The 19,497-nt window shown below is 47.0% G+C and overlaps 1 pseudogene; it reads right to left on the reverse strand.

The window, feature by feature from the left end:
- Positions 1-1,572: 1,572 nt before the first annotated feature.
- LOC125551116 lies at positions 1,573-9,005 on the reverse strand (annotated as a pseudogene).
- Between the last annotated feature and the right edge of the window lie 10,492 nt (positions 9,006-19,497).

Genomic DNA, 19,497 nt, shown 5'->3' on the forward strand with positions numbered 1-19,497 from the left:
TCTAGCCTTCTTGTTCGTGGCTACCTTCATAGCATCGTCATACGGCGGGTTGTCTTCGTAATTAGAAGTGCCAAAGATAAAGGTAATGATGGTCTCATTCACACATCATACGGCGGGTCTTGTTCGTGGCTACCTTCATAGCATCGTCATACGGCGGGTTGTCTTCGTAATTAGAAGTGCCAAAGATAAAGGTGATGATGGTCTCATTCGCACATCAAAGATGTTGTCGGCTGATATTTGTCATTCAGTGGAGGAAACTGCATTACAAAATGAATGAATCTATACTCTAAAATGCATCTACATACATCTGTATGTGGTCCATAGTGAAATCTCTATAAAGACTTATATTTAAGAACGGGGGAGTAGCAGAAAAGATGCACGGGAGCGTAAACAGCTCGTCATCTTTATATAAAAGAAGAAAAAAGAATATAGAAGGAAAAAAGGAGCAAACCAAATTATGTCAGAAGTGGGGTTTTAGGGATACATCAGTAGATAGGTTGATGCATGCATGCATGCAACCATGCAGCACCACAAAGCAGAGACCACGACCATGGCCGGAACTGGTCCACGGCAGCCCATATCCGGCCGAATCCAGCCTGCCCAAAGATGGCGTAGTTCGTTGCTCTTCTAGCCTTCTTGTTCGTGGCTACCTTCATAGCATCGTCATACGGCGGGTTGTCTTCGTAATTAGAAGTGCCAAAGATAAAGGTAATGATGGTCTCATTCACACATCATACGGCGGGTCTTGTTCGTGGCTACCTTCATAGCATCGTCATACGGCGGGTTGTCTTCGTAATTAGAAGTGCCAAAGATAAAGGTGATGATGGTCTCATTCGCACATCAAAGATGTTGTCGGCTGATATTTGTCATTCAGTGGAGGAAACTGCATTGCAAAATGAATGAATCTATACTCTAAAATGCATCTACATACATCTGTATGTGGTCCATAGTGAAATCTCTATAAAGACTTATATTTAAGAACGGGGGAGTAGCAGAAAAGATGCACGGGAGCGTAAACAGTTCGTCATCTTTATATAAAAGAAGAAAAAAGAATATAGAAGGAAAAAAGGAGCAAACCAAATTATGTCAGAAGTGGGGTTTGAACCCACGCCCTCGTAAGAGGACCAGAACTTGAGTCTACCGCCTTAGACCACTCGGCCGTGCTGACGTTGGTGTTGTTACGAGCCTCGTTGTCTTTATAGATGCTGGACAAACCAACACATACATCGATTCTTCTTCACGTCTTTATGCAAATGAACACTGCAGTTTCCCGATGCAGACTCACATCACATGTGCAAATGCAATCTTCCTCCCCAAAGGCATGATCAGCCTGACCGATTCAAGAGGTAGTATCACCATAAATTTACCCGCAGGAATCAACAAGTAGGGCTTCCTGAAAAATCAATGGTGAGCCTTATTTTTTAAGAACATGACACGAGGTGCTGCCTTCCATTATGAAGAAAGCGGCAATCCGTTAACTGAACTGCCTGCTTCCGTTACGAAACTACAGGACTGCACAGAGCATCGATCACAGATTCACAGCTGCATGCAAGGAACCAACAAGACCATTGGTTTTCGCAACAAAAAGAAACTATTGGCAAGAGAAAATTATTTTACATGCGTAGAACAAACGAGACCCAGTTCAGTCTTCACGGAACGCAGCTACGCAGATAAGCATACTTTGTTTTTACAATGCGCCTCAACTCACTGAATCTTCAGCGGCAGAAAGTACCAACCAACGAAAGCATGCCTTGCCGATCACAAACACGTGGCGGCCTCATTGTTTTCATCAACAGGCGCGGCACATTCTCGCCACAGATGGCAGTGAGAGATCATGGAAGCTTTGTGACGACGAGAGTCATGCCGAACCCGGGCTCGATGGTGAGCCGGAACAGCGGCGCGTGCCGGTACCCCGGCGACGGCGAGAAGGCGAACTTGCTCAGCAGGCGAACGAGCACCACCTTGAGCTCCACCATCGCCAGGTTCTGCCCCGCGCAGATCCTGGGCCCGTGCCCGAACGGCAGGTACATGTGCGACGGCTCGCACGCTGCGGCGGCGCCGTTCGCGAACCGGTCCGGACGGAACTCGCCGGCGTCCTGGCCCAGACATCCTTGTCGAGATGCAGCATCGCGACGGCGGTCTGGACGATGGTTCCCCGCGGGACGTCGAGGGCGCCAAGCTTGAAGTCAGTCAGCGCCTCGCGCACGATCAGTGACGCCGGAGGGTACAGCCGGAGAGTCTCCTGGATCACCATGGTGATCTGGAAAGAGAATGCAATGGCTAATAATGCCAATGGCGTGCCTGTTTCTTCAAGACTGATCGATGCATAACGGGAGGGATGCTTTCTCACTGTTTTCAGTCGCCGGGGGACGTCGACGTCGAGCTTTGTGCATCCACGGCACACCTCCAGAGCCTCGGCGCGGGCACGGTCCTGCCACGCCGGGTGCGTGGCCAGTAACATCAGGCACCAGGTGGTGGTGACAGCTGCAGTCTCGTGCCCGGCAAAGTAGATGTTCTTGCAGTTGTCGACGATATAGTCCTCGGCGCTGCCACCGTAGCTGGCCGGGCAATGCCGAGAGCTGTTCACAATCGAGCGCAGAAAGCTGTTATGTTTAGTCTTTATGCAATCGTTGTCGTCGTTATTGTTGTTGTTGCTGCTGCTTCCGCGGCTGTGTTCCTTTGCGACATTGAGGATGAGTAACCGAACTTCTTGCTCCAGCTTTTGTATCTCTCGGTTCGCCCTGGTTGGCAAACACTTCCTATAATAAACGCACAAAATTATGACAATAAGCCTCCTGTTCGGATCCACTCCGCTCCACAGCTGCAACTCCTCGAGCGGAGGGAGCGGCAGTGCAATCGCACGGAGCGGCTCGGACCCAGCTCCTAGCATGGAGCGAAGTTTTAAAACTGGAAAGATACCGAACAGGCCTTAAGTTTCACCTTTTACCCCTAGTAGTGACAGCTTTTACCCTATTTAATTGCCCCCCTCACGTCACATTTTACCCCTAATTTATGATATTCTGACATCCTTTATCCCATTTTATTTATTATTTTCCTCGAACTGCAAAGCCAGATCCACTTGTTAGGCTGGTTGTAATGGGGAGTATCATAGACTAGTATCACATCCCTAATGCATAGTATTATATGTTAGTATCATAGAGGACTACATTCATTGCCATGCATGACACAAAGTAGCACATCATTTAATATGATACGGTATCATGATATAATACTCAAGCCTCTCTTTTTTCATTTAATTCTATGCCACTTCATCAAAATTGCTAGTTAGCATGTATGATACTACCTATAATACTCTTATTACGGGCAGCCTTAGGAAGACATGCAGCTGATTGACAGATAACTCGGAAGAGTACTCGTTGGAGATATATACCAAATTATGAAAAAAAAATCCCTCCAATTCAGTCAAATTCTATGAAATTGTGTCAATTTTGCTCAACAGTTGCTGCTAGCTGCACAGCTGCACCGCACTACTCCTAGCAAATCGAACCTGAGCTGTCTACCAAGTCAACTGCCTTGTCAATTAAATAGGGTAAATGCCCTCAGAAAGGCCACAACTAAGGAGTAAAGTGTGGCCAGATTATTTAAATAAAGTAGTATTGTCACAAGTCACAATACACAAGATCACGACCAGCGGATAAATCTTAATTTTATGACATGACTGGACTAGACTTTGCCATATGGCAGAACATTATCCAAATTTAAACAACCAGATTATTTTGGAATAAAAAACATTCAAATATTTACATCACAATTTTAGCGATCCCTGTCTAATGAATGAGAATGAACCTTATTTTCCCAAATCTGTTGAAAGACTTCTGATAGGATATTCATGCACAAATAGTCAAATATGCAGGTGATCCGTCCGCGCCACACAACCACCAGGCCCCCGCGTCGCTCTGACCAGGGCGACTCAGGCGGCGACTGAAAACCTAGCCGCCGCCACCCCGTCTCCCACCTCTCTCCCCTCGCCGCCGCCGAAGGACGCCGCCGGGAGAATCCCGCGCGGCCGACGGCGGCGGCGGGGCACTGCTCTCCGCGATGGGCGCTAGGTGGGCGGGCAGCCTGGCCCCTGGTGCCGGCGGCGCCCGCGGTTGCGCTTCGGCCTCCTGGCCGTCCGTTTCGGCTGGCCGGCGACGGATCTGGCTCTCCCTCGGCTCGCTGCACCCATAGCTCCCCTCTCCTCCCCCATCCTCTCCGGCAGACGATGCACCCCGCTCCACCTTGCCTCGCTCCCCACGGATCCTCCTCGACCCCGTCCTCCTGCGCGACCGAAGCCGGGCGGCCGCAGATCCGGCGCCGGCGTCCCCTCCCCTCCCATCGACGACCCGTCCTGCGCCTCCATCCCGCTCGCCCTCCCCGTCCCCGCCCCCCTGGGCGCCCGTCACGGACGGGCTGTGGCTGGTCCGGTGGATCCAGCGACGGACTCCTCCTGGCCTCCTGGCCTCCGCCACCGCCGGTCCCTGCCGGGAAGATCCTCCTCTCTGGTGCCCCCACCCTCTGTCCACCTCCGACGCCGTCGGTTCCTGCCGGGAAGGACCTCCACTCGGCAGTGCCCCCACCCCCATGCCGTGGTACAACGGCCCCCGCTACTCCACTACCCCACCTCGTCTCCACCCTCTCACCGGCGGCCTGCTCCACTTGTCCTTCCTCGGTTCACCATCCGCCTCACATGTCCGTCTCGGTCCTGTCCTCTGTCGCCCTTCGACTCCACTTGGATGGCGGCCCACCATTGACGGATGTGCTATGGGAGAAATCCCCGCTGACCTTGTCAGCTGACCACGGCGGCGCTACTCCAGCGTCGCTTACCCTCTTGGGGGCATGGCTCATGTGCCACTCCTGTCTCTCGGTCCGGATTCGCAGCTCTCGGCTCTGCCCTCTGGGAATTTAACCGGTTATGCTCCAGGCGAAAGCTCTGTGACGACGTCATCCTCGGATGTCGTCCACCTTCTTGAAGGCGTCACTAGGGAGCTCCTTGCCGCCATTCATCCTCCGTAGCCCTTGGGGGTTGGTCATCCTCTGCTCTGCTAGCTCAAGACCCTCTCATGCCTGTCGTCCGTTTTGGTGAGCTTCGTACTCTTCGTGCTATCTTGGTTCATCTTTGCTCAACAACGACGCAACGATGCCTCCCCACCTTGCTAATTGTGTCGGCTTGCTGTGGCGAAGTTTTCAGTTAAGGTTCGTGATGGGTCACTCGTTGATTGGTGCTGCTCCTCTGTTGTGCCAAGGGGTTGGTACGCACGCCGGTGTGGTGCGTTAGGATAGTTGTTTAGTGTTGGTATTGTGATTCCTAGACGACACACCACTTCCACTCGACTTTTATGGTGGTGGTCTCTTGGCTTGCTGGCTAGGTAGTGCCTTCTTTGGGGCGTCCATATGTTCTCACCCTATGTAATCTTTCCCTTCTGTGCGGTTTTGCGGCCCGGTTTCCCTTATAAACGGGGTCAACCTGTTAAGGTTTTCGATCCGGTTTTCCTTATAAACTGGATCACACACTTGGCATTTTGGCCACTTTGAGCAATATATTCAGGTGGGGACTCTCTCCCCCCCGGTGACCGTTAAAAAAAATATGCAGGTGACATTTCACTTTATTTTCTTGCCCTTTATTCATCATGTTAGGTATTGTCTACTTACCACACTGCAGATAATCCAATAAGTGTGTCTTGCTGAGAAATTGCCTTCTGAAGCTGCCTCAGCTTGTGGAATATTTCTTCCCCTGTTGTGAAATCGCTGCCAAAACATGCCCTGGCGATTACATCCGCCGAAAAATTCCGCAAATAACCATCCACATCTATCTCTTTACTCCCTCCTGCATCGTCAAGCATGCTCTCCCATGCTTCTAGCAGTGGGACAGAAGCCCCCACAATTAGTTCTATCATGACCTGTAAACATCATTCTTGCAATTATAATGATTTTTGCTGAAATTCAACTATTATACTTGATCATGTCCTTAGTATTTCAACTCATATTTAAGCATTGTCTTAAGCAGCTCACAGCACCTTAATCTTCTCCATGAAGAACTCTGGTGCAATGATCTTCCTCTGATAGGCCCATATATCGCCATTTGATACCAAGATGCCTTCGCCAAAGAGCGGTTTGCGAGATTTTTGTATATAAAGAGGTTTCCTGAGCTCAGATGACGTACAGTGGCTCTGTCCTTGATCATGCTGGGGTCAGAAATATACAGAATCTCCACAGCTCCTGTTGAGTAGAGGAATACCGAGCCTATTCCAAGTTCAAAATCCAATAGCATCGCCGTCAGAAGAATGAACCAGCATAAGGAATACAGGCCGCGTAAGTATAATAAATACCATCGACTTAAACCAAATAGTTGTACAGAAAATATATGTCAGATAATTATATTTGGCAATTGTTTTTCTACAATACTTCCGACTAGACCAAATTTGCTAAGTGCATAAATTGTCTAGAAATTCATGGCCTTATGACAGAAATGAAACAGCATATAAAGAATGTTTGTCCAGCACTTCTAATCAACAAGCCGACTACTGACCACTTCACGCATTTTGTTAAGGCGTAGTTGAACAGCATCTTCATAGGACAGGACAAAAATATCTATAATAAGTCACTTAGCTCCCATAGGACCCCAGATTCCAATAGAAGTATTAATATCACTAATTAAAATACTATTACTGTATGAACATGTTTAGGGAAAGAGATTATTTGATCAGAGTTCCAATGTTCAAGAGTAAATTCCAACATCAAGAGAAAGCTTATAGCTTTCAACTATCTGAGTTGTTCCTGACTTTTGAGAGACCATGTATATGCCCAGCTAAGGTCAATAAGGATGTTCTTTGCCACTAACTACGAGTGACACAACACAGTGCAGAACATGTAACTGAGTATAATGTAGCTTTATCTTTTGGACGATATGGTTGCTAGGGTGGATGCTTTACATTAATGAAATTTACAAAGTAAAGTATAAATAGCAACAGAGATGAGAGGTCATATACTCCCTCCGTTCCTAAAATCTCTAAAAAGACAAATACTCCCTCCGGTCCTTTTTACTCTGCATATAAGAATTGTCTGAAGTCAAACTTCTCAAAGTTTGACTGTATTTATATGAAAACATATTAACATCTATCATGCTAAAGTTATGCAATATGAAACTTTAAGTCCTGATGCATAAACAGGTATTGATTTCACATTGTGAATGTTGATATTTTTTTCTATGAAGTTGGTCAAACTTTACGAGGCTTGACTTCAGACAAATCTAATATGCGAACTAAAAAGGACCGGAGGGAGTATTTAGGAACGGAGGGAGTACAAAATAGTGTTGTAGGCTGGTGGCACTGTCATGCTGAATATTAGAAAGATTGATTGGTCACCCCAACAAACTGTAAAATGTAAATTTTGTGATCATATAGTCTCATGTCACAAGAATAAAAACATCCATGAGCCATCTAATCAATAACACACTAGAGATGAATTCTAAGCAAAGAACACGTGTTACTGTTAAAAGAAGACCAAACAAAAGGGTGTGGTTTTACTGCAGAGAAAATTCATGCATGGATGAAACTTTCGACTACATACCATATGTTTCCCTCCAGATAAGGAAGTGAGGGAAGAGGGTGGATATGTAGTTACTGGTGTCTTGCTTCCGTGCAGAAACGGCCTCTTGCCGGATTCTCTTCATCTCCTGGGTGTTGCCATAGAACATAGTAGGCCTGGGACCCCTTACACCCTGCTTCCTCAGCTTCTTTCTTATCCTCTCTGGCCTCAGTCATAGTATCTCACAGATGTACAACAGAGGTAACCCAAGAAGTACGGGAAGAAGCAGAGCTAGCAGATGAAGTTTCTCCATGAGACAGACAGAGTAGGGGAGAGAGGGGAGACTTGTCAAATATATACGATAAGTGGCTACCTTGTTCATGTCCAACTACTACATAGTGCATTATGCAATCCACTAGATTCTCATCGGCTTTAGAACTCGAGGAGTCGAGGATATGAATGCTATTTTGTCTTGTTCAGTTTTTGATTCTTTATTATCTTGCTTTCAGGTCTTGGCATCTACTGACAGTATTCAGCCCAGTTGACTTTTTGGTAATATATATGTGTCGTGTATGTTGATTGATAGGTTCTCCATTAGCGACGCAAAGCACAATTTTAAACAAACGAGAAAAAAAATTATACCTGGTCACCAAATGATAAGAAAAAAAAAACATTATTACCTACAACAATGGACTCCTGCAGGCTGAGTTATCAGATGGAAAAAGCCTCAAGGCAAGAACAAAAGAAAGCACGGTTAGAAATTTGAGAGTAAGAGTTCATTGATTGATGCAGCTCAGCCTCTGCTGAACTGTGTAAAGTTTTTTTTTTTGAAATATCCAGCGGTTGCTGGTTTTCATTGATTTAGAAGAAGGTGAACTGTGTAAAGTGGTGGGGAAAATAGGTGACAGAATCCGGTAACAACTCAGAAAAGTTCAGAAACCTTGTATCAGCCTTTTTACAGAGGCAACAGAGCTCCTGGCTGTGGGAATGGGTCCTCGATCAATCGATTTCAACACTCGCGGCCCTGGATCTCGGCCTTCCTTCGCCGTCTTCTTCTCTCTCCTGGTAATCCCCTCCCTGCGAATAGCGGAAGCATCCTCATTACCCACGGAAAAAGGTCCTGTGCAAGCTAGGAAGCGAACACCTGGTGACCGGAGGTGCCGGCGGAGTTCGTCGTTGCTAGACCGCCGACTGATCCGTCGCGTTAATTTGCCAGCACAGCGCGCCGGCGAGAAGAAGGAATGGGGATTGATCCAACCTCTTGCAGATACTACAAACATCGAATGCTGCGAGAATCACTGAGAATGAGAGATCAATCGGCTACGAGGTTTACTGTGATGTCCCTAGCAGCAGCTAGAGAATCACAGGAGTACTCGCGAGCGAGTACGGGGTTGACCGAAGAAGGACGAAGGAGCTGAGCTCAGTTCATCTCTTTTCCATTCGATGAATTAGTACAGACCAGAGGATTGAATAGATAAGCACCACACACACGCACACACCTACTACTCAGTCCACTGGCAACAGGGTGGACCTGACCTGTCATACACCATCCTGTATTAGGTGGGGGTGTGACAATTGCCCCTCCTTGAGCGGCAGGCGAGCCCCAAAATACTTGCATCACTGCAACGAGATGGAAGACAAGGTGAACTTCAGCAACATTTGACCCTGCTCCCACCAAAATTGATGCTCCATCAGGTCATGGCATGAGCTCAACCAGCTAGTGTTGGTTCATCCAGCAACTCCAAAGCATGAACTGTATCCTCAGAGAGAATTTCGCCACAGTTACCCACTTGTATGGTCAATAGTTGGGCAGGTGGTTTGCACTTGTGCTCGCGGCTATACTTGTCTCCACACCGGAAACAAAGGCCATTAGCTTGTCTGAAGTCTCGCAAGGCACGCTCCCGAGCAAAGTCATCCTTGTCTCGATGAGGTTCCACTGGCCCTTAAGGTGTATGGGTCATATGGTGTTTGATTGCTACAGCAGGGCCTGCTCGTGGACGGTGGCAATTGTCATTTTCTTCCTCCGGAATTTTTGCTAGATGAGCTGCCTTAGTCACACTAGCTGGATGCTGCAATCTGACTGCTGCTCTAAATTCATCACACAAGCCATGGATGAAATGAGAAACAAACCATTTGGAGTTCAGAGCAGCATCAACAGATAAAAGGTGGTACATGCAGGACTCGAATTTGTGCTTGTATTCGGCTACTGCTCCAGTCTGCTTGAGCTGCAACAGACTTGACATCTGGCCGTCGTAGTCATCGCTACCAAACTCCACAACCAAGGCCGTGATCAAGGCATCCCAATTCATCTGCCGGTGAGTACGCTTGTATGCTTGCAGCCATAGAGCAGCGTGATCTTCAAAGTACAAGGTGGCAGTGCTAACCCAATGGTGATCCGGCACATTGTACATTTCAAAATAATTGTAGCAATTGTCGATCCAGAGTAATGGAAACTGCCCTTTGAAGACCGGAAAGGAATGCTTGGGTGGCTTGAGGTGAAAGCTGTCGCGGTGGTCGTAGCAGCCGGCGTCATCGCGGCGGACGGGGCGCTCGTGGTAGGCGTCGTCGTCGTGGGGATGGACTAGATGGTGCGGCAACCAGTAGCCGCGAGGCGGGTATGCCAGGTCGAAGTTGTCGCCATGGTCGCGGCGGTCGCGGTAGTGGTCACCGTCACGACGGAAGCGGCGCCCGTGGGCGCCCCCGAGGTCGCAGTGGATCTCGTGGTGTCCGGGCGGGACCCCGTTGCCCCGAGGGTCGAACTGCAGGTCGAGCTCCTTCACATCGCCACGGTCGCGGCGGCGCTTGTAGCAGCCGGCATCGTCGCGGCGATCCTCGCGTAGCCCGCGTGGAAGCTCCTCATCGCGAGGTACGTACTGCTGGTTGCGCGCCTCATCGGCGTGACCCTGGAGGTGATCCTCGGGGTCGTCGGCATCGGGTAGCGACGCGTGCAGATGGGGGGCGCTGTTGCCTGTGCCGCCGATTTGATTTTGTGCGGGGTCGCGCGGACGAGCAGCCGGAGAGCGCGCTCGCTTGACCTCTTCCAGATCGGCACGCAACTCGCGGAGCTCGGCCGCCACCGGAGCAAGCTTCTCGTCGAGCGCTTTGGTGAAGAATTCCTGCAGGGATTTCTGCATCTCGTCCATCTCAAGCAGGATGAATCGGGTCTGGGCGTTTGGGGTTGGTGGTGGACGCGGCGCCGTTGTGGGTAGCGGAACGAACAGAGTCTGATACCAATTGTGATGTCCCTAGTAGCAGCTAGATAATCACAGGAGAACTCGCGAGCGAGTACGGGGTTGACCGCAGGAGGACGAAGGAGCTGAGCTCAGTTCATCTCTTTTCCATTCGATGGATTAGTACAGGCCAGAGGGTTGGGTAGATAAGCACCACACACACGCACACACCTACTACTCAATCCACATGGCAACAGGATGGACCTGACCTGTCATACACCACCCTGTATTAGGTGGGGGTGTGACATTTACCCGGATGAGATGGCGGGAGCAACTAAGGATGCGTTTGGTTAGGGGAAAAAAGATAAAGTTGACTTTTGCGGGAGGTGAGCCAGAGAGTGGGAGGTTGACACGTGGCATTCACAAATCATAAAGCATTTACCCTATCCTCATTTAAAATCATGGGAGAAGAGATTAGATATTTTGAGATTTATAAATGCTACGTGTCATTCATTAGAACGAATCTCACCTGCTAACCGTGGTCTCATATATATTTTTTTTCCACAAGAGCGAGGCCAAAAACATTTCACGGACTGGCTTTCCATCTCGCGCGCACGCGGGATGAGCAGATCCTTGACATTTTCGCAGACACGTGGAGCCAGGTTTTAGAGGAATATTTCAAGCATCTGGCTAGTCGTATCCCCGCTTGTCCATGAACCAAACGGGTGACATCCATCTAAAAATTGGCTATCCCTGTCTCAGGAAGGGATAGCCCAGCAACCAAACGCATCGTAAGAACGGCGATGTCGATGAGGGATGGGAATCGCAGATGAAGCGGAGAAACGCGACGACGGACGGAGTTTTTTCTTTTTTTTAGGGCGGACGGAGTGAGCGGTAGCAGTAGAATGGGCCAATGGGGTTTGGGGCTTGGAGTAGCGAGAGTGGGCCTGCTCGAGAAATCTCAGCCCATTGCCATTGAGATGGCTCGGCTCGGCCCGGCCGGGCCCAGCTTCGTGCCTCTCTCTCGCGCGCGGCCGCGCCTGCTGCGCTGATGCCACTCCTGCGGCTGTGCCTCCTCCCACCGCCGCCCACCGGCCGTCGAGCGAGTGGGCCCCGCGCGGCTCGCCTGCCGTTTCCTTCGCCTCCAGGCACGACCGTGCCACCATGGTCGTGGTAATCTTCTCTTCTCACTTCTCCCCCCCTTGGGCACTCGCGGCCCAGGTTAATTTGTATGGTTACGTTTCCTGACTGCGAAAACGGCTAGGTCTTGTCGCTGGAATTCGCCATGGCACTCTTAATTCAAAATCGATCTCATCTAGTAAATGGATTAGCACCGTCACAATGTAGCCATAACTTTTTTCTCAAATGCGCGTCTAGATGGGCGTCATTTTGTGTCACAATGTAGCTATCCTTCTTTTTTTTTGAGAAGTGTCACAACTCACAATGTAGCTATCAGAGGGCGAATAATGAGCCCGCAATAAAAACGTGAAATTCAATGTGTTGATGGCCCTATGCTATGTATGACATGTCAAATTATGTTGTGTAAGCTGCGTATTGTCCATATGAACTCCCAGCTAAAACAACATTATTACTGAATGAACGAATTAGGCTAACCATAATGTTGTCTTTGCACACCGAGTGTAGTTCATTTTTGTTGAGACTTTCATTTAGAGTTAGGCGCGACTTTGGCAATAAAAGAACGTTTAATTGGTAAAATAGGTATTATTCGCCATAGAAGAGTGTTTAATTGGTAAAAATAGGTAAATTTCGCCTTAGAAAGAGTGTTTGATGTTTCATTGGCTGAATTGAGTTAGGTCCAGTCAATAATTTTGTATCTACTACTCCCTCTAAAAAGTCTTATATTAGTTTACAGAGGTAGTACTTGTCTACTTCTAACCCTTAACAGCAAAACAAAGAAGACCACCCGGGTACAGATACATGTGTTCATATGAGTATGTGACCATCTTCAGTGATTTTCAGGTGAGTGTATCTGCAAATTGACAACCAAGTGATAAAGAAGTACTGTAGGATCTTTCTTTTCTTAATCTTTTTGTTAGTTGATGAATTCTCCATGGTATATTTTTTTCTTTCTCTACTAGACGTAGTGTCCCAGTAATGATGTGTACACGCTTGGGGTGATAACGTTACAGTGTAGGATGACCAGTGGTTATTGATTTTGTTGTACCGTTTGCAGGCCCTTTTCTGAAGCATGTGACTGGTGGCGGTGCAGTGGGTTCGGCATAGTATTATTGCAGATGATTGCCAATACGCAGAATGATGAGATCATAGCTCCTGTCCTTGATGAACTGCTACTACTTGAGAATACTACTGCCAATAAAGGGGGGTTGTGCAATTCAGCAGTGATTTGAACCCCTCTAATAGGCCCCAGTGTCCATGGGTATGCAAGCGTTTCTGGCTGCCTGATGGAGGAAGTCGCTGGGAGATAGATAAACTCATGTGCCATATTGTTATGCATGAACAAGAGTTCTGAGATATCTAGCATGTTTCAAATCTAGACAGATAGACATTGATCTGTAAATTCTATCAGAACAAGGCAACATTTGATGGCACAAGCTTGATGCCTTGATCACGCTCATCTTCTCTGCAGGAAGGACGATGGCACTATATATGCTCTTGGAGAAAGTGGAGGTCGGCCATTGATAGGTCTAAGATTTCATGTGCAGGCATAAAGAAAGAGCTGAATTGTACTGCGACATCAGAACATATGGCACTAGTTAATTACGGGGGCGCGCGCTGCGATGCCTGAACATATTGTACTTTAACATCAGACCATAGATGGGAGAGGAAGCACCTGGGGAAGGGCAGCATAGAGGAGTATATCAAAAGTAGAGCAGCAGACGCACTTGCTGCTGTACTTGGAGGGTATATACAATACGCCGTGGCACGAGGGGAGCATCAGTGCTAGCTAGCTTGATCTCTCCTTTTAAGGGCTTCCTTTCTTCCAGGCCACCATCACCACACCAGCATGTGAAAAGGCTATTATTGCCCTGAATTTGCAGATACCCAAACATGTATTGTCAGGTCAGTTCCTCCCCCTCCCTCTGTTAAACCTGCAATATGTTGATGGTGTAAGATGTTGCTAGTCGTGATGCTAAGTGCATCGGTGTGTCCGATATTCTGGTGGCCACTAACATGCTTGCAGTGATCTCATTTGCTTTTTAAGAAAATTAGAACAAGATATGTGCAGCGGTTGATTAGAAGAAACATAATAACCACATTGTTACTCTTGTATAAATTTCAAACAAAAACTTAGGCATTAGTAATAACTAGTGAGTATTGATTATTTAGGTAACTTTCTGCCAACAGGACACACCTAGATATGCAATTAGGAGAATATAAAATGATGGTGGAGATCACAAAGCCGGGAGGCATGACAAGTTCCAAGTATCTTTGTGCTTGCTTTGTTGGGGGATAATTTAAGGTTCTGTGTTGACCTTAATGGAAAGCCTATGACCCTAGCTATGCATATTTTCTACACACCGTAGCCTGTGTATTCTAAAGAGCTAGGTAAGGCGCGCGATGATGACCTAATTAAGCCCTAAGACAACCCTTGCAATATGCTGGTGAGAAATTCTGATTTAGTTAACAGCCCATGCATGCATGATTAGCAAAGCCTCTGAATTGATCATCAAAGCCAGCACAAGAAAAAGGCTCTGCCACAAGAACAGCGATCTTAGCTGAATGTTTGGAAAATAAAATTCAAGTGTGGGAAGTAGTACCAGAATCTGGATTATTGTTTGCGGTCTGTTCATATTCCTGATGAAGCTGATGAGAGATGAGGGAGCTCCCTTCAGTCCAAGCATGGAGGAGGAAAGAGAGAACAATCTCCCGCTGCATTCGCTCATTCGCACAGTAAATATTGTTACATACTGTTATGCCCTGAACTAGTCTCATATCCACTGTGTGCTCGAGTGAATGAGTCGGCAGCTCGTTCAATCCCCGCTACCTCCCATGAGTGGACTGAAGTGAGCTCCCTCAAACTAATACATCATCTCATCATCATCATTACCGTCATCCTCCTGCTGCTGCTCCTGCATTATTCCAACTAAAAACTAGTTAATGGCTCAACAACTAGTACAACATAGCTCTAAGTAGTTTTCACTTGTTTAGATGGAGAACTGCAAGTAATATTGATAGCGCTACATATAACTGCATCTACACAGAGTGTTCGAGAGGGGGAAAGGCTGCATCTAAACAGAGATCTAGCCATACGTATGGGTAGACAGAAGATTTTTTCCCCCCACGAAAAAACATATATCATCGCATTATATCATTAGAAGGTTAACAACATGATTATGCATGTACTGATGAAATCAGGTGCCCTTTTTACATCAGCTGGTTAACAGTCTTAGATGGCCACTGTTTAACATACAAAATAATAAAGGAAATATGATATGTATCTATGCAAGCTGGCTAGAAAGAATTAACTTGGTGTCCTTGATAACATGCACCAGAATTGGAAATCTTGAAGGAAAATGGGTTTCCCCGAGAAATAACAGAACAACCGGCTAATAAATGACTTCAAAGAAAAGGCACAACCAAGTTAGATTCTGTTTGTGGAGCAATGAATGAGCATAAGCTATATATGAATACATGAAAATTAGAATAAATATAAATAGATATAATTGACAAACAACAACTAGCGTAATTTCTCCTCTCAGCAGGAACCACTTGGCTTAAATTGCCAGATAATAAAATCCACTAAAGGTAATAGATTGTAGCATGAAGCTTCCTTAATTCATCCCCTCAATGAAATTGTGTATTACTACTAATTTTCACAGGAGATAGATATTCAAAACAGATGCAGGTCTTGCAGAAAGTGTATCAGGTATATCGATCATGATCTGAACATTTCAATCGAAGATTCTAAAGGAGAGATCACTGGGAAAACACCGCGCTGAAAGTCAATCAGTACTCAGCTCTTAACCTTGCAGAAGAACTCTAATTAAAGTCGAAAACCCTAATCTCATGTTCAGAACTTCAGATCGACACAAACGCATGGCAAAAAGCACAAGAGAGAAAGAAATAACAATAGGCATATATACTGAGATTGATGCAAGATCGATCCAAGCAATACAAACACATCCAATGAACATATCATCAAATCACCATGGACAGTAAAGGTAGATGGAGACACATCGACAAACACATGTGGGCTATGCACGCATGCCCATATCGCATGCAATTAACCCATGCTCTCCTATCTAGAAGGGAGCAAAACAAAGCTTCAGATCAGGAATGAGCCTACCACTTGCATCAGTAAATCAAGAAAATAACACCAAGCCAATCCCACTCTTTTGCTTTCATAAGCCCCGCAGAAGTCTAAAAGCACATACTTGAGATCTAGGACATGATGAAGAACATGACCAATCAATATGCAACATATTTAGCAGTGAGTTCTGGTGTTCAGAAAAGCTAGATCTAGCAAGACCGACATACGGTAGATATAAGAGCCAGGGAAGAGACCAGGGGTGATGAGATAGAGGTGAAGAAGGAGGTATATATTGGGAGAAGAATGGTCTGGTTAGTTGTTTTGCATCTTACAAGAGGGCATCTGCAGGAAGAGATGCTCAGTGGGAGTAGGTGGTGTCTGGTGTTTACCTGTGTGGTGGGTTGCTCTCTAAATTAGTCCTTTGTTGTGCCTAATTTGCTAATTGCAGCAGGTTGACCAATTCATTGTCTCTAGCTTAAACACTTGTCATTCTCTTGGGTTTTTTTAGAACAATAATGTACCAATGGTGTATGAGTTAAGTGCACGGTTGATACAGTTTAATATGGCACCGACAGGCAGCCCCCAAGTCTAATATAGGTAATTACTACTGGCTGGAGCATTTCATGCCTGCCTTAGGCTCCATCTCGCACTGTGGTGTATTATGATAATCTTCTTCAACAAAGGGTGTTCTTTATTGACTCATGATGTCGCATCAAGTGGTACAGACACAACAAATACATACATTACCTTTGCACGACTAGGGTGCACACAACAAACAAAGAAAAAGAAAAAAGAGGAGGACTCATAAGGTTCTGGGCTGCAGCGGTGCATCAACTAATGCCACCCGTTGAAAACACCCAGACGATGACAAGGTTCCCGAACAACGACGCCTTTGAGCAAGGAAATGGTGCATGAATACCGTCTTCGCAGGATCCAACCACATATGCTAGATCTTGGTATTTACCTAGAAGAGAAAGATTGAGTAAGCTCCATACAATGCCTTCAACAAGAGAATGTAAACAGCCACTAATAGATGAAGAGTTGAAACCTAGGGTTTTTCACCTTGAAACTTGAGAACTGGTACTCGAAGAGCACCACCATAGATGAAGTCCCTTGGGTTGCTGCCACCAACTTGCAAGAGAATAATTCATGCTGCAATGTCCCAAGCAACACCGGAAATGCATATCAGAGTGAACTCCACGCACGGGTATTCGCTGAGACGCCAGATCTGCCAACGCGACAATGTCGAACATGCTAACACCTGCACCTATGTGGGGCACACCCCGACCATCATCAGAGCACAATGGATATCCACCAGAGACGGGTCGTCATGCGGATGGGAGACATGGGGTAGCATGATGTGCGAAGCCTGACGACCAAGTCTTGTGCACCACCACCGCATGTGCCATGCCGACGGATGGCGACTAGAAGGAGGCCGATGAGCAAAGCCAAACAGGGTAAAGAACATGCACTCCTCCTCGGTCACATCGGTTGGGGACCAAGACGGGAAGCCAGACATCACCTGATCAAGTCAGTCGAGATTCGCCTGACCAGCGCTCAAACGTGACATGTCACAAGTCACCGTCCAAATGCCCACCAACAGTGGCACGCCTCTCATGCACTCAGCCATCCACTGCCTTTGCTGGAGATCACCAGAGCGCAACTATGGCGTCGGCCTTGCTGCCCCAGCTGCCGAACATGGGGAGGCCAGATCCAGCCGTCCCAACACCCATATACCGCAACACAACCACATCTCCACCGACCAACAAGCCAGCGCAGTTGCAACTATAGCGCGCATCCCACAGCTAGCAGAATTCTTGCCCACTGCCATCGGAGCACTACCTATGCCGCCAACACACCACCAAAGACCCGCGAGGGCACTACCTCCCTAGTTCTCCGCAGGACCGAGCACCACGCCACGGGAGAAGCCCCTAGTTGCCGCCCTCAGTGCACGGGCTTTGCCCAACGGTGGCTACCGGCGATGGTGAGGGGGGAGGTGCAGGTGACAGGGTGGTGGCGGCGCAACTAGGGTCGTCACCCATGTCGCAAAAACCCTGAGGTTTTCTCACTTGTCCTGCCATATTAATTTTTAACACGGTACAGACGCAAGCGCTCATATATACGCCCCTATGAACGCACATGCACACCCTACCCTATGAGCACCTCCGCGAGACTAAGCCGGCATGTCATCTTGAGATTTTACTTAGTCACTGTAGGCACCTCGTCGTCGACGGGAACGTCTCCTCCCACTGAACGCGTATTGCCGGAAATCCTGAAATAAATTCAGGATAAATGCGAGCACCGGAATTTGAACCTTGGTGGGTTAGGGATACCACTGCCCTCCTAACCATCCAACCACGGGTTGGTTTGTTGTCCTGCCATATTATGATAATCTCATTTTTCTAACTAACTTTTGCCTATTTACCTTTTGACTAATCAACTTTTTCATGTCTTCGTGGTCATTTTGCCACAACATATTGTAAGATAAGTTCAGAACAACACACTTCAGCAACCGCAACCCGTGCGTTGGTAGATCAATATTTTTCCCAGCCTTTTTGGCACGGGGATCACCAGTAGGCCAGAAATAAGTAAGTACCATTTCACAAGAAATGGAAGAGTCCGCCAAATCAACACCTCGGTTTTTGGATATCATCTTATTTTCCTCCTGTGGGAAAATTGCTTCGTGTTTAGGGATGGAAACAATAATCAAAGATTGATAAAATATTCCAAATACTCTCGCAAAGTCCATCTGTGAAGTGTACGCAATTTAATGAAAATACAAATTTATTTTTAAATCATCGTTGTAACTAAAAAAAGGGTACCCAGTGTTGAAAGCACCCACACAAGATGAGGTTTGGGGAAGGGAATTTCTAGACGACCTTACCTTGTATAATAATTCTGCAAGGAGGCTGGTTCCAACCCAGGACCTCCAGGCCACTCAGTCCGTCCATCAAAATCAACCTTGTGACTGGTCAGAAAAAATAGCAAGCGGTCTATCATGAACAGTGCACCATGTTTTAAAAGATTAAAATCTTAGTGTCCAGGGTCTAAAATACTAACCTTCTCTCGAAATTATGACGGAAACTAGAACATGGTAATGGTATGTGGCAAGAGCCAAGAAATGGGGAGAAGGAAATACTTGGGGAATAGTATCTGCTCTCAGACTAAGGCCATGTTGGCTGACTCACCTTGTTGGGGAGATCTCAAAGTAACAAGCATCCACCTGAACAGAACAGTAGAAAAGTACATCTTGGTTATGGTATCACACTAGTTTTTGCCATGGTTGGAGGTTATTTTAGTGCACCACTGAAGTTACTTTCTCTCAGCTTTAAAACAATATTCGGTGAGTAGATGCAGTTTTCAGGTGTGCTGCGCGAAAGTTTAAAATGTACTGCCTCCGTCCCAAATTATAAGACGTTTTGTTACGCTGTTTTAGCCTACCAAAACATCTTATAATTTGGAACAGAGGAAGTAGCATTCTGAACTTGCTTGACTTGTATGATGAAGAACATTAGAGTTGGAGAGAATGGAGATGGATTCAGCTGACCCATCAGGCGGATCAAGTGT

Source organism: Triticum urartu, chromosome 4 (assembly GCF_003073215.2).
Source record: "Triticum urartu cultivar G1812 chromosome 4, Tu2.1, whole genome shotgun sequence".
Taxonomy (NCBI): Eukaryota; Viridiplantae; Streptophyta; class Magnoliopsida; order Poales; family Poaceae; genus Triticum; species Triticum urartu.